This window comes from Spinacia oleracea, chromosome 4, assembly GCF_020520425.1.
Source record: "Spinacia oleracea cultivar Varoflay chromosome 4, BTI_SOV_V1, whole genome shotgun sequence".
In the NCBI taxonomy this organism is placed as follows: domain Eukaryota; kingdom Viridiplantae; phylum Streptophyta; class Magnoliopsida; order Caryophyllales; family Amaranthaceae; genus Spinacia; species Spinacia oleracea.
The window spans coordinates 107,375,546-107,388,959 of NC_079490.1; the positions used below are offsets into that span (position 1 = coordinate 107,375,546).

General features: G+C 37.7%; 1 pseudogene; it reads left to right on the top strand.

The window, feature by feature from the left end:
- The first annotated feature begins 404 nt into the window (after positions 1-404).
- On the top strand, positions 405-1,572 carry LOC110797111 (pathogen-related protein-like; annotated as a pseudogene).
- The last annotated feature ends 11,842 nt before the right edge of the window (positions 1,573-13,414 follow it).

Consider the following 13,414-nt stretch of genomic DNA (forward strand, 5'->3'; position numbering starts at 1 on the left):
GATATGTGTGGCAACACACATATCAACTAAAAGACAAATAGCTAAAAGACAAAAAAAGAAGTATCATTCATGTTAAAAAAAAGTACAATTCTGTAAAAAAAAGTACCATTTTTGTTTAAAAAAGTATCATTTAATTTCTTTTTTGTCCTTTTTCCTATTTTGTCTTTTGTTCTGATATGTATTTGCCCATACATATCTGATATGCGCTTGTACTTCCTCAACGAAAAATGCTATAACTCTATATATATTTCAATACTTGTAATTATTTTTACTTTTATATTGTTTTTTTTTTTACTCAAGCCGACGACGTTATATTATTAACATACTAAAATGTACATAGGGAAAAGCCTTGCACAACAAGGGCAAAACTATCAAAATAGCAAATAAAATAAGGCTTCACCTCCATGAGTGGAGTAACCCCCAAAGAACCAAAAACGGGAAAAAAGTGTAAGTATGCATGTAAATGTGGTTGGATATGTATTTGGGAAAGATATTATGACCAATCGGAAAAAAAAAAGGTGTATATATTATGTGATGATGTGGTATATATATATACAAAAACTTTTGTGTGCCCCGATCTACGGTATTTTACTGTACATCCAAATATAAAAGTGAACCAGATCAAAGATATAAGTGACCTTATTCGAGGACTAAAGTTACCTTACTCAAGGATAAATGTGACCCTACCCATTGAAAAATGCGATCCTAACAACACCAACAATGAAAATATACACCAATACACAAGTGTAATATAGGTAGTAGGCTACGTAGAGCTTGACCCCACACCATGTACAAAATTGTACATTGTTCTACCATTTGAGCTAATAGCCTTGAAAATAAGGTAATTTATAACTACAATAAAGAAAACTTATAACATCAATAAGGGTAACTAAAAAAACAGAACTTAACCTTTCTTTTTAGGCCGCCACACAATAAATTATCGTAGATCAACTTTTCTGAAAAGTTTGTGATATATATATATATATAGGAAGAGAAGGGTTAACAGGGGAAGAAGTATTAAGGGTAGGGAGCTACAATGCCTTATTAAAGAGTTCACTACCAGAAGAATTCCAGACATATTACAAAGCAGATGAAGAGAGTTTTGAATCATCACACAATGAATTTCGATCAGCATTTCCTCGAGGATTCGCATGGGAGGTGATCTCTGTGTATTCAGGACCACCTGTTATTGCTTATAAGTTTAGACATTGGGGTTACTTTGAAGTTTGAAGGACCTTATAAAGGTCATGCTCCTACTGGTCATATGATCCAGTTTTATGGCCTTGGCATCTTGAAGGTACTACTTCGTCAAAATATATTAACAAATACTTTAACACATTAATAATATTTCAAAATTGTTGATATTATGAAAATATTGGCCTTACAATTCAATGTATGTTTATGTAGGTGGATGAATCGATGAGAGCTGAGGAGGTTGAAATATATTATGATCCAGGAGAGCTGTTTGCTGGACTTTTAAAAGGTCAGCCTTTGTCAGATCAACACACCAATATCTCTCAACAATTACACTTTGGTGGTCTATCCATCGATGACAATAAAAGTACACACTAAGCTACAACTATACGACTAGCCACAGGCTGCCGGATTTCATCTTTTACGATAAATATTTTACAAGACTGTTGTCACAAAGTTTGTTTTCTACGCAGTATAACCTTTACTTGTGACTTGTCAGTTTTTTTGTTTTTTTTATAACGGAATCAAGAAAGATTATAAATAACGTAAATAAATATCACATAAATTTAACGTGGTTCATTAAATATGTGTTAACTACGTCCACAAGCAGAGGAGAGAAAAATGTATTGATCTTGAGAAGTACATGTTACAGAATACGACTATGTTATAACTTAGAGAGTTTATGTATTACTCTCTAAACAGATGGGGAAAAGCCCAAAAAATAGGCCCAAAACAGATAACCTTAGTCCAGAACAACAAATACCGTAAAGATCGGGGGCGGTGCAATAAGGGGCATGACTTATTCAAGGAATATTCTAACAAATATCCACCTTGACTTAATCCTCTCACAGAGACGGATGCCTTAAATGCACCAAAAAAATTCAGACGTACCGGAAACTCCTATGCTCAGATTTTGCCCACAAAGGGCAATCAACAACTCCTAACATTTAGCAACTCCAAATAATGTTGAAACTGAAGGAAATAATGCCCTTGTTCCAAGTATGCATTTAATGTTAAGTCTAATAAATGCGGTTCAGTATTAATTAACAAGTTAATAATTCAGTGAGATCAAGTGAGCTGAATGCCTAGCTAGAGGCCGCTTCAGTTCAAGTGGAATTAATGATATTAATCCACAGCTTACTCTTGACTGAACCCGTAGGGTCACACAAATAGTACGTAAACGGATCAAGTATTTAATGGCATTAAATACTCCATCTATGGATATTCGGAATCGACGGATTTTGGTTTCAGTGGGAGCTGAGATCGTCAAAGGCAAGCAAATGAATACTCCGGAAACGATGATATTGCCGGAAACGAAAATATGGATCGTATCGGAAATATAAATATTATCCAAGTCGTAGATGTTGCCGGAAACGGAAACATGGTACGTATCGGAAAATATTATTGGAAACGGAAATATTGCCGGAATCGGAAATATTGCCGGAAACGGAAATATTGTCAGAATCGGAAATATTATCCAAATCGGAAAATAATTCCGGAAACGGAAATATTAAATATTTGTTCTAAACGGAAATTAATTCCGGAATCGGAAATATTAAATAGTGTTCGTATCGGAAATGAATTCCAGAATCGAGAATTTAATCGGAAGCGTATTGTACGAATTAGCATCGGACGAGGCCTGCCAGACGAAGGCCCAGCACGAAGCCGGGCCATCGCCCAGCAAGCCGAAGCACAACAAACACACGCCAGCCACGCCAGGCCCAGCGCAAGGCCAGGCCCAGCAAAGGCCAAGGCGCGCGCGGGCCGATCCTCGTGGGCTGCGAGCAGCGCCTGCTCGTGTGGGCCGCAAGGCCTGCGCGGGTTTGTGCGATGCTCGTGCTCGTGCAACGCTTGTGTTTCAATACAAATCCTAAAGCTAATAGAATTTGTTCTATGATTAAATCCTAATCCTAATAAAGATAGAATTTGTTTAATAGAGTTTTAATAAGATTCTAATTAAATAAATTAGTATCCTAATATGATTCCAAGTCCCTTTTTATAACTTTATAAATAGGTGCCTAGGGTCACATATTTATATCGAGAATTGAAGTATTCAAAGGTAAGATTTTCGAGCAAAAATCAGCCACAAACACTTGCCCTATTAGCCGAAATTTATAGTACCTTATTGGCGATTCTAGTTGGTCAAGCTTAAGGCGGATCCGGACGTGCTGTGCACTATCTACGGAGGGACAACACTTGGAGTCCTAAGGACTTGTTCTTGTTCGGTTCGAGCGCAGCTAGGGAGGGTACGCTACAAAGTGTATGCATCTCAATTATGCTAAATGATTATGTGTAAATAATATGTTTCCTGGCTTTATGGTTTTTCCGCATGATTTATGTTTATTCATATGTATCATAACCTAACAGTGGTATCACGAGCCTCTTATTATTTTCATAATCTAAATTGCATGAACATAGTTAAATTTTACAAAATTGCAAAGAATTAAAGGGGTGATTAATTTTCGTAATTAATTGCAAATTGCGTTTATTTAATTATATGTACGCAGTTTTTCGGTAGTTTCTTCGTTACTCATCCAAATCGAGTGATTTTTGTGTCAATTCCGCATGTAAAAGGCATTCTAAAATTTTGACAAAATTTTTTTTATTCGCCGAAACCCAGAATTCCCAAATTCGAAGCCTAACTATGACTTTTCGGAGGTTTTAGTTTTTCGAACGCAAAAGTTTGTAAATTTAAGATGTTAAATTGAATATTTGGGATTCTTGTTGATAAATCTTGAGTTTTTGATTGACCTACAGTATATGTTTAACAACTTTGAATGCCTAGACTTGTTAATTATACAACCTAATTTGTAATTATGATTAATTTGTTGAAATTCGAATAATTTAGAATTGATTTGTTTTTCATAATTAATTAATAATTTAATTAGGTATCCATGATTAAAATCCACCATAAAAATTGTTAATTTGTGTTAAATTTTAAATTTTTATGACCTATATTTGAATCCATGTTAATCGGAAATTAATTAATTAATAAATTTTCGATTTTTCGCCCTAAAATTATGAAATTAATATGATTTATTAATTTGTCATTAATTTTAAATTAAAAATTTTAAATTTTTATGAAAACGCCCATAAATGTTGCACGCACAAAGCAATGCAAGCTACGTGTTACCCTTAAGGGGTGTTGTATAGTGCGGGCATGCAACGACGAGCAAGGGAGCTCGTCCCCCGTGCGGTACGAACGCAGCGAGCGACAAGCTATGCGGCTCGCAAGGCCCTGCGCTTAGGCGTGCGTGCAGGGCATTGGGCGAGGGCATGGGCACAAGGCATAGCACGATGCGTGTGAGGGCAGCAGCACGCTGCGCCAGAACGCACCATGCACGCCAAGGAGCAGCAGCCACGACGCAGCAATGCTGCGCGCAGCGTAGCGCGCAAGGGCTGCGTGTGTGCGTACGGCTGTGTGGGGTATGTGCGACGATCAATAGGCACGGGGCATGGGCCTCGTAGCTCGATGGGGCTTGGGCACAAGCCCAAGTGCCTCGTCTTGCAAAGTATTGATGCGTTTCGTTTTAATTTTAAATTTTCAGTTTGGAAATAATTTTAATTAAATTTAAAAATTAATTATTTAAATTGGTTTCTCGGATTTGCTTTTTAAATATTATAATTATTAAAAATTTTATTTATACTGATTATTTTACTAAAATTAAACCTTGAATTAATTTAAATTCATTTAATTCAACTGAAAAATAAATTAACTCAATGGATTCAATTATAATTTTATATAAGCTTTAAATTTTAATTAAATTTGTATCTTTCTGGTTAAACTAGAAATACATTTTTATGTTTAAAATTAGTAAAACATATAAAGTTATTGGTTTAAGTGGGAGTATTTTTAGTCATAAACTCTTGATTAGGTCTACAAATCCTTAAGGTTAAACAACTTGATTAGAATTAATAAGGACTGAATAATTGGTAGATTATTGGTGCCCTTAATTAATTGCTGCAAATATTTATGTGATGCAAACAACGTGTTTTTACTAACCAGCTATGTGGGCCATTCATGATAATGAATGGGTGAATGGTATATATTGTATATGTATTGTTTTGCAGGTTATGAAGTGACTAGTATTGCCCAAATAGGATAGAAAATATGGTATGCGTACCATTAATTTGAATTTAATTGGTCTAAAGCACCAAATTTGTTTTTCAATTCAAATATGGTCTGCGTACCATCAAATAGTTGTAATTAGTTTAATTATAGCTTATCCTATTTGAAGAAAATGGCGCCTCCCACGGTGAAATTCAAGACGGAGTTTCCAATCCATTTTCAAGACGGACTTTGAAGTTGAAGCTTCAAGATGAAGTCGGGCCATACTAGATCACAATTATCTTATGCATGCTTTAAGTTATTTATTGCTTTTAAATATGTCTTAAATATGCAGGAGATTGTGGCTTGATTATGTTGCATGATTAAGGATTTTAGTTCACTTAAAATCTAACCAACATAGTAAGAGCCTTAAGTTCCAAACTTAAAATTGAGTTAAAAGGTGCCATGCCAAAATAACACTTACTTGGATATCCTTTACATCGATCTTAGTAATAGGTTTCCGCCATAGCGAGTTGTTACTTATCGATACTAAAGGGGTAAGGTACACAAATAATTGTGAGTACATGTTAGTTTTGGTGAAACTCAACGATATAAGTAAGGAGTCCGTTTATGTCGTGGCAAAATCGATAGGTTTACCTAATAAGTTCTTAGACATACCTATCAACCAAGAGTAGTTTTTAGACTATTAGCAAAAGGCTTTTGCTTACCTAAAAGATTTTAGAATTGAGTCTAAATACATAATGTGCTTAATTCTTCAATGGGTTTTAGGATCTTGGAATCATTTTATTCACACCTGCCGGAACACATAACTTGAATAAAATGCTTAATGAACATTAAATTATGCATGTATGCTAGAATTTAAGTTTATTAAGAGAAACTGTGAATGATTATTTATTTGTTTATTCTTTTTCAATTGTAGTTTTAATTATGGCAAGCAACAATTCATTCAACATTCGATCAATTCTCGAAAAGGAGAAGTTGAACGGGAAAAACTTCCTTGACTGGCAAAGGAACTTGCAAATAGTTCTTATGCAGGAAGGAAAGGAGTATGTCCTGGAAGAGGCGATGCCCGAAGCCGTAGGCGAAGGGGTTACTCAGGCAGCCTCAATCGTTGGATTGATGCCAACAAGGATGTGAAATGTCTAATGCTTGCAACCATGAGTGCGGATCTACAGAAAACGTTCATCAACTCAGATGCTTTCACGATCATCAGTGAGTTAAAGAACATGTTCCAAGATTTGGTTCGGGTCGAAAGATTCGAGACTCATAGGCAAATTCTTGAGACCAAACTTAAGAAAGGCGAGCCCGTAAGTCCACATGTTCTCAAAATGATTGGACTCATTGAGAATATGAGTCGGCTGGATCAGCAGTTCTCTCAGGAAATGGCTGTAGACACCATTCTCCATTCTCTTCATAACGGGTATGATCAGTTCAAGCTGAACTACAGTATGAATAGTCTGGACAAAACGCTCACTAAGCTTCACGGGATGCTGAAGACCGCTGAAAAGACGCTCAAAAGTGATAAGCAAGATGTGCTTATGGTTGGTGGGGGCAAGTTCAAGAAATCTGGAAAGAAGAGGAATGCTAAGAAAGGTGGCAACAAGGCCAGCCCAACTAAGCAAACTGGCGCCAAATCTGAAAAGAAGAAGGTCAGTCAACCCACTTCTGAATCTGAATGCTTCTACTGCAAGAAGAAAGGGCATTGGAAGAGAGATTGCTTGAAGCTAAAGGAAGATCAGAAGAACGGAACAGTCGTTCCATCTTCAGGTATTTTCGTTATAGACTGTATACTTGCTAATTCAACTTCTTAGGTATTAGATACAGGTTGTGGCTCACACTTATGTTCCAATTCACAGGGACTAAGAAGAAGTAGAAAGTTAAGCAAGGGTGAAGTCGACCTACGAGTGGGAAATGGAGCACGGATTGCTGCATTAGCTGTGGGAACTTATTATTTGTCGTTGCCCTCTGGGCTAGTTTTGGAACTAGAAGAGTGTTTCCATGTTCCAAGTCTTACTAAAAACATCATTTCTGTTTCTTGCTTAGATGCTAAGGGATTTTCCTTTTTAATAAAAGACAATAGTTGTTCGTTTTATTTTAAAGAGATGTTTTATGGATCTGCTAGATTAGTCAATGGACTTTATTTATTAGATCACGACAAACAAGTTTATAACATAAATCCCAAGAACGCCAAAAAGGATGATTCAGATCTCACCTATCTGTGGCATTGTCGATTAGGCCATATAAACTTGAAACACATAGAAAGACATCAAAAGGAAGGAATTCTAGAACCATTTGACTTAGAGGATTATGGTAAGTGCGAATCATGTTTACTTGGAAAAATGACAAAGCAACCTTTCTCTAAAGTTGGAGAAAGAGCAACTGAACTATTGGGTTTAATCCATACAGATGTATGTGGACCAATGAGTACAAATGCTAGAGGTGGTTTCAGATACTTTATCACTTTCACTGATGATTTCAGTAGATATGGTTATGTCTACCTAATGAAGCATAAGTCTGAATCCTTTGAAAAATTCAAGGAATTTCAGAGTGAAGTAGAGAATCAATTAGGCAAGAAGATTAATGCACTGTGGTCTGATAGAGGCGGTGAATATCTGAGCTATGAATTTGATGACCATCTTAAAGAATGTGGAATTCTATCAGAATTGACTCCTCTTGGAACACCACAATGGAACGGTGTGTCGAAACGGAGGAATAGAACCTTGTTGACATGGTCAGATCAATGATGGGTCAGGCCGAACTTCCAATAGAATTTTGGGGACATACACTAAATACAGCCGCACTCACTATAAATAGAGCTCCGTCTAAAGAAGTTGAAAAGACTCCATATGAGTTATGGTTTGGAAAGCCTCCAAAAGTGTCTTTTCTTAAGATTTGGGGATGTGAAGTATACGTCAAACGATTAATTTCAGACAAACTTAATCCGAAATCTGACAAATGTATCCTTGTGGGCTATCTAAAGGAAACAAAGGGGTATTACTTATACAATACATCTGAGAACAAGGTGTTTGTTGCTCGAGATGGTATCTTTTTGGAAAGAGATCACATTTCCAAAATGACAAGTGGGAGAAAAGTAGACCTCGAAGAAATTCGAGTCGAACAACAAACTCTAGAGAATGCTCAAGATGACATTCAGGATGAAACTCAGAGATCTTTAGAAGTTTCTGGTGAGAATCATGGACAATCTAGAGATGTAACCCCGCGTAGATCGCAGAGCTATAGATCTCAACCGGAAAGGTACTTAGGTATTTTGACGAACGAGAGCTATGACGTTCTATTACTTGAAAGTGATGAACCTGCGACTTACAAGCAAGCTATGACGAGCCCTAGCTCCAAGCAATGGCAAGAAGCCATGCAATATGAATTAGACTCCATGTCTGAAAACCAAGTTTGGGATTTGGTCGATTTGCCAGATGGCTACCAAGCCATTGGAAGCAAATGGGTTTTCAAACTGAAAAAGGACAAGGACGGAAAACTTGAAGTTTTCAGAGCTAGATTGGTTGCAAAAGGTTACAGGCAAGTCCACAGAGTGGATTACGATGAAACTTTTTCACCAGTTGCAATGCTAAAGTCCATTCGGATAATTTTAGCAATCGCTGCATATTACGATTACGAAATATGGCAGATGGATGTCAAAACCGCTTTCTTAAACAGCGTTTTAACAGAAACTGTGTTTATGACACAACCTGAAGGTTTTGAGGATCCAAAGAATGCTAAAAAGGTATGCAAGCTAAAGAAATCAATCTACGAATTGAAGCAGGCATCAAGGAGCTGGAATATACGTTTTGATGAAGCAGTCAGTGACTTTGGTTTCATCAAGAACGCAGACGAATCTTGTTTGTACAAGAAGGTCAGTGGGAGCAAAATTGCTTTTCTAGTATTATATGTCGACGACATATTACTTATCGGAAATGACATTCCCATGTTAAACTCTGTCAAGATTTGGCTTGGGAAATGTTTTTCGATGAAGGATCTAGGAGAAGCACAGTACATACTGGGCATCAAGATTTACAGAGATAGATCTAAAAAGATGATTGGACTTAGTCAAAGCACTTATATTAATAAGGTGCTTGAAAGGTTCAAGATGGAAGACTCCAAGCGAGGCTACCTACCCATGTCTCATGGAATAACTCTAAGCAAGACTTAGTGCCCAAAAACACTTGATGAGCGTAGACGAATGACTGGGATTCCATATGCATCATTGATTGGTTCAACAATGTATGTTATGATACGTACAGGCCCGGATGTTGCGTACGCACTCAGTGCTACGAGCAGATACCAGTCAGACCTAGGAGAGACACATTGGACTGCTGCCAAGAATATTCTGAAGTACCTGAAAAAGCACAAAGATGACTTCTTGGTCTATGGTGGAGATGATGAATTAATTGTTAAAGGCTACACGGACGCAAGTTTCCAAACCGACAAAGATGATTTCAGATCACAGTCTGGGTTTGTCTTCTGCCTCAACGGAGGTGCAGTAAGCTGGAAAAGTGCTAAGAAAAGCACCATTGCGGATTCTACAACTGAAGCGGAGTACATTGCTGCACATGAAGCAGCAAAGAAGCTATATGGCTAAGGAAGTTCATAGGTGAACTTGGTGTAGTCCCGTCCATTAAAGGACCAATAGCCCTGTATTGTGATAATAACGGAGCTATTGCACAGGCAAAGGAGCCTAGACACCACCAAAGAGTCAAGCATGTACTTCGTAGATTTCACCTTCTACGAGAGTTCGTTGAAAGAAAAGAAGTCGAGATAAGCAAGATTGGAACTGATGACAACATATCAGATCCATTGACTAAACCTCTGCCGCAGGCGAAGCACAACTTGCACACTGCAGCTATGGGAATCAAGCATATTGGAGAATGGCTTTGATGTCCTTGATTAATGTTTTAAAGTTTTAGAGTTTAATACTTTGTAAAACATTATTGGTTAATCATTCACAATAAATGAATAGAATTCATTTTCCATTTAATTTGTGGTTTATTAAATGATGAGTCCCTTCAATTTGACGAAATATTCAAGATAGACTGTAAGGACCAGTCCTGTGACTAAGAAATGTCTATCAAGTGAACTTGAATGTCAAAAGTTGAAAATGGTCCCTGGTCGGCGTTTTCTATAAAGATGGACGCATAGAAAACGTTAGACGACTAGAATGCAAGATGACTAGTAGTTCTGTTTCTTGAACTATGTGGACATGGCAATGTCGTAATCACTTGCATAGATACTTACTTTGGGAAGACTAGTATCGGACATACCTATGAAACTTTACTGTAAGAGATGAAAATTTGTCATAAGTAAATTTCATTAAAATTATTAGACACTAAATCCTCAATACCCGAGTGATTTGAGATTACTTGTATGAGAACTGGTTACTTTGACGTTGACCAACCGTCGCACCGTAAAAGGAGGCTATAAAGGCAACGCTCAGGTAATCACCTATCAAACGAAGTCTAATCTCAAGATCGCAAGATTGGGATTGTCCTCCCATAAATTGGGATGAGATGCTAAAAAGTTGTACAAGGCCACTCGGAGAGCTAGAAACTGTAAAATGCATGGCCGTGCTCGGATGAATCATAGGCTATGATTATCTGTTTATTTGATCAGTTGAACTCTGAAACCGAGAAACACCTCTGGACATAATAAGGATGACAACTCTTACCTTATGTTCAAGAGCAAGCATCGAGCGACAAAGGAATTAGGAAATGCACACATGTCCCTAAGGACAAGTGGGAGACTGAAGGAAATAATGCCCTTGGTCCAAGTATGCATTTAATGTTAAGTCTAATAAATGCGGTTCAATATTAATTAACAAGTTAATAATTCAGTGAGATCAAGTGAGCTGAATGCCTAGCTAGAGGCCGCTTCAGTTCAAGTGGAATTAATGATATTAATCCACAACTTACTCTTGACTGAACCTGTAGGGTCACACAAATAGTACGTAAACGGATCAAGTATTTAATGGCATTAAATACTCCATCTATGGATATTCGGAATCGACGGATCTTGGTTTCAGTGGGAGCTGAGATCGTCAAAGGCAAGAAAGTGAATACTCAGGAAACGATGATATTGCCGGAAACGGAAATATGGATCGTATCGGAAATTTAAATATTATCCAAGTCGTAGATGTTGCCGGAAACGGAAACATGGTACGTATCGGAAAATATTATTGGAAATGGAAATATTGCCGGAATCGAAAATATTGCCGGAAACGGAAATATTGTCAGAATCGGAAATATTATCGAAATCGGAAAATAATCCCGGAAACGAAAATATTAAATATTTGTTCGAAACGGAAATTAATTCCGGAATCGGAATATTAAATATTGTTCGTATCGGAAATGAATTCCGGAATCGAGAATTTAATCGGAAGCGTATCGTACGAATTAGCATCGGACGAGGCCTGCCAGACGAAGGCCCATCACGAAACCGGGCCATCGCCCAGCAAGCCGAAGCGCAACAAACACACGCCAGCCACGCCAGGCCCAGCGCAAGGCCAGGCCCAATAAAGGCCAAGGCGCGCGCGGGCTAATGCTCGTGGGCTGCGAGCAGCGCCAGCTCGTGTGGGCCGCAAGGCCTGCGCCGGTTTGTGCGATGCTCGTGCTCGTGCAACGCTTGTGTTTCAATACAAATCCTAAAGCTAATGGAATTTGTTCTATGATTAAATCCTAATCCTAATAAAGATAGAATTTGTTTAATAGAGTTTTAATAAGATTCTAATTAAATAAATTAGTATCCTAATAGGATTCCATGTCCCTTTCCATAACTCTATTAATAGGTGCCTAGGGTCACATATTTATATCGAGAATTGAAGTATTCAAAGGTAAGATTTTCAAGGAAAAATCAGCCACAAACACTTGCCCTATTAGCCGAAATTTATAGTACCTTAAAGGCGATTCTAGTTGGTCAAGCTTAAGGCGGATCCGGACGTGCTGTGGACTATCTACGGAGGGACGACACTTGGAGTCCTAAAGACTTGTTCTTGTTCGGTTCGGGCGCATCTAAGGAGGGCATGCTACAAAGTGTATGAATCTCAATTATGCTAAATGATTATGTGTAAATAATATGTTTCCTGGCTTTATGGTTTTTTCGCATGATTTATGTTTTTTCATATGTATCATAACCTAACAGAAACTTGCTACGTATAACCGGCTTGATAAACATATCGGCTGGGTTATCAGCAGTACCCACTTTGTTCACCTTAATTCTCTTCCCACTTCTAAGAAAATGATACCATACATTGATGTGATTGGTCCTCTAATGATGGACTTGATCCTTAGCTAAACAGATTGCACTGAGACTGTCACAGTACTATATAGCATGTTCATGATGTAGACCCAACTCATTGACCAATCTTTTCAACCAGATTTCCTTTTTTGCTGCTTCTATCAATGCCATGTACTCTGCTTCTATAGTAGAAAAAGTCACCGTAGTTTGCAAAGTATCTTTCCAACATAACTTCCAACTGAACCACCAAGAGTGAAAGCATAACCAGTCATATAGTGTGAGAGGGTAGAATTGAAAAAACACGGCAGGGCGCCTCTAAAGGAGTATACGGCCCGCACGACTTTTTACCTCTGGATGTGGCAAGCATTTTAAGTAAATAAGAACTAATTGTGGGCGTTAGCCTCTTTTTTACTAGTCTGTTGGAGTCTCCATTCAGTTTAAGAAAACTGACAAAACCCGGTTATCGTGATATGCCTGGAATGCAAACATATTTGCCTCACAACGGCCATAGGTTCCCTTGTGATCCCTGGTGTGGAGATCCCTTAACGTACATCCAACGGAGTAGAGATTGAGAGTTTGGGAGACTTTTACTAATACGGGGAGTTCCCAGCAATAGCCCACGCGGCGGTCCTTACTATTTCAATGCGACGACGAACGGGACATGCGTTATGCTATGTTAGTAATTTGAGTTGGTTTTAATGCACAAATATTTACTAAATAGTTGTCAAAACGGTGATTTAGATTGATTTAAGGTACCTAGCAATAACCAGTTTGTCCAGAGATTATATGATATAGGAGTGAGTAATATAGCAGATTAAGTGAACAGATTTATATGGTGATGAAAGCTGTAAAAATATAGATTTCAGGTTATAGTATAGTGTAGGCTGTATTGGGGTTCTCAAGAACACC